This window comes from Magnolia sinica, chromosome 1 (assembly GCF_029962835.1).
Source record: "Magnolia sinica isolate HGM2019 chromosome 1, MsV1, whole genome shotgun sequence".
Classification (NCBI taxonomy): Eukaryota; Viridiplantae; Streptophyta; class Magnoliopsida; order Magnoliales; family Magnoliaceae; genus Magnolia; species Magnolia sinica.
In genome coordinates, this window is record NC_080573.1 from 134,344,683 (window position 1) to 134,348,312 (window position 3,630).

The window sequence follows — 3,630 nt, forward strand, 5'->3', positions numbered from 1 at the left end:
GTTGATCATCATTAGTGGGCCATGTGTCCAATAAAATGATAGTGTATGGTAAAATACATATTACACCTGCAACTATTGAAATGATTTTAGGTGTAATCCAAGCTCTCACCATGGATTACAAACCCCCTCAAAGAGGGAATTAGAAACTCCCTGAATTGACAATCCCCAATTACTTTATGCTACCAAACAACCAATGGGATTTGAAACCCCCTCCAATCCCCTGTAATCCCCTTCAATCCACGGTGCCAAACGACCTCTAATACTACAATGGGTCCACCCAAACAAACAATTTCTTTTCATTAATTACAGGGAAAGATTTATTAACATCAACTACTCATAAAATGATACAGCTAATTGGACCAATTTCAATTGTGGGAGCATTTTTTTTAAAGAAATTTTTTTAAAAATATTTAAATATTTAAATCTTTTTATGAAAATAGAAGTTTTTTATTCCATGATTTTGCTCACTGACTTCTTAGAAAATCTTGTCTTTGTCGGCAGCAAATTGGAAACACGTTTATGGTGTACCGTATCCGTCACCACCGCCTATTGCCGGTATCAGCAAGAGCGGATTGGGTGAAACACCGGACTTACCCAGGACGGTGCGGGCCTTATCGTGGGGCCCACCTTTATGTATATATTCAGCATCCATGCCGTCCATCCATTTTTTCAGATCATTTAAGGGCTTTATTTCAAAAATGAGCTAGATCCAATTATCATTTGGACCATATCATAGGAAACAGTGAGATTAAAAGCCCTACCATTAAACACTTCTTAGGACACACCTTAATGTTTCCTTAGTTTTTATTTTCCATCCAATCTGTTGATAAGATCACGTAAGCCTGGATGAAGGGGGAAAAATCAAATATCATCTTGATCTAAAAATCTTGTGGCCCATTAATGGTCAATGACCACTCTTGATATATAGTATGATCCATCATTTTTTGTGATAACGCCCTGAGATGATATGGACAAAGGACAGACAGCATGGATACAGAATGCATACATCGAGGTAGGCCCCACAGCAAGGGCCGCACCGTCAGTAGTGCGTCCAGTATCAGATCTGTATTCGGCTGTTCAGACATGTATTAGGCTGTTCCAGACTGACACAATTGCATCATATATGGTGATAGCAATTGTGTGTATATATACACCGAGAGAAAGAGATAGGGAGGGAGTCATGCTCACCCGCACACCTTCACACCTCTTTATGTGAGCACCGTCTGCACCTCTGCATATATGTCACAGGTACAAATTCTGAACAATTCATGTGATGCGGCACCCCATGAAACCTTTAGGGCCCAACTTTCAGTCTAATTCAAATTTCTAGTAGGCAGGAAAAAAGAGAGAGGTAAATCAATGAAGGTAACTGCTTTCTTTTGCCATGGCTAGTTAGAGTTTCGAATCATATTGAAAGTTGGGTGTTAGGGGTTTTATGGGCTGTTGCATCATATTCACAGTTCAAATTTTTCATTCACATCACGTATCAAAAGGTGCTCACGAGTTCTTATGAGAACTAGTATGTAGCTAAGGGCCTGTTTGGCTGGATGGATCCCATGGGATTAGGAGGGATGGGATGGATTTTAAGGTAACGATGGCGGTGTCAGTGGATTAGTTTAAGATCGATGGGATTGCTATTTCCCGGGACAAGTTCACCAAGTCTGCTTGGCACGCCCTGCATATCCTAGGATTTTACCTTTCAATCCCTTCTAATCCATCCAACCAAACACGCCTAGCATGATTGAACGGGATTAGGAGGGATGGGGTCAATTTTAAGGTAATGATGGTGATGTCAATGGATTGGTTTAAGATCCATAGGTTTGCTATATCCTAGGATAAGTTCATTAGGTTTGTTTGGTTCGTTTGGCATATCCCAAGATTTTACCATCCCATCCCTCCTAATCCCATGGGATCCGTCCGGCCAAACACGCCCTAAGCATTTCACCATATAGAGAGAGAAATGCTCACACACAATTAGTTGGACAATTGAAATTAGTCCAACCAACTGTATCATTTTATGAGTAGTTAATGTTAATAAATATTTCCATGTAATTGATGAAAAGAAGTTGTTTGTTTGGGTGGGCTTATTGTAGTATTAATGTGAAATCCACCCAATCACTCGGTGAGTCATGTTAGACCCGGTGTAGAAAACCATACAATTGGCAAAAGTGTAGATAGAAAGCTTACCTCTAAACTCTTTTCCTTGATGTGGCCCACTTGAATTAGTTATGAGTCTGATATTTGGATCCCAAGCCTAACATTAGGTGTAACAGCTAATGTTTGAAATAGATTTTACATGCTTGCCATGGTGAGCCTAGTAAAAGTTAAGGTTGGACATCTCTCCTAATTGTTTCAATTGGTATGACCCACTTAAATCATTGATATATATATATATATATAAAATCCGATCCCAACATGGCATTACACATTTAATGATTGGAGTAGATTTCTTGCACACATTAGGGTGGGCTCTTTCAAAAAATGAAAGGTGGACTTCCGTCAAACCATTGTTGTGTTGTATATCTAGGGCTGTACTTTAGTTTTTATAGATCATTTTAACACAACTTACTAAAACCGAGGCAAATCCAAATCTCAAGGAGACCATATGTTTAACAGATGTGGTCTGTTAAACTGTTATAGTTTCTTATAGGCATATAAACACATGAAACATATAAAATATTGTTTTTTATAATTAATAGTAAGATATTCTTCCACAAGAAAACTAAGTTGTTAGAAATTTATTGTGATAATTCAGATTCAACTTGCATGTGTGGCTTAAGTGATTAAGATCATTTAATAATTTTTTGTAAATAAAATACAATTACTATCCCTTATTTGATAATTGGAGTGGATATGTGACATGTATTCCTATAATACTTAAATAAAACTTAATGCCATATACTCTCTCATAAAGAGGCATTACATGTGAATAAAAAGATATTTTTTAATTTTTTTTTTTAAAATTTAATGCATAGTTAGTTAGGCTAATTTGAATTGTCCAACTAATTTTGTGTGAGCATGTCTCTTTCTTAAAAATCTCTCTACAAATTGTATTGACTGATAATGTGGTAGTTTTCATTATATTATTTATTTATTTTTATTTCTGTTTATCATTGAAGAGTGTAATTTATTGTGAAAAATATCAAAACCCAATCTAGGTAATGTATAAGGTGGGCCACATCACACGGGGTATAGCCAAATGAGACAATGGCGGAAGCTTTCATATATTTTCTTTATATATTTTTTATTTATTTATAAGTGGAGACTAGGGATGAATATTAAAAACTTGGAGCATCAAGATTCAATCTAAACAGTTCTAATGATGGGCCACACCTAATATGCAGTGTCTACCTAATAAGATATTGTGCCCATTCCATGAATAAAGATTACATGTTGTTAACTGGTTGATTATTACCCATTTGACCTCCATCTGATGGGTATAAGTAGGTTTATTTTTCGGAGTATAACCCATCCACCATGGGCCCGACATTTGAACGATTTGGATTGAATTACATGAATGGCACGTGTCTATTATGGGTGTGCGCGTGCGCGGATCCACGTACTCTGTCAGCGTATCAAAGAACTCATTATTCAATCCTCGTGACCCTCTCTCTCCCTCCTTCCCTCCCA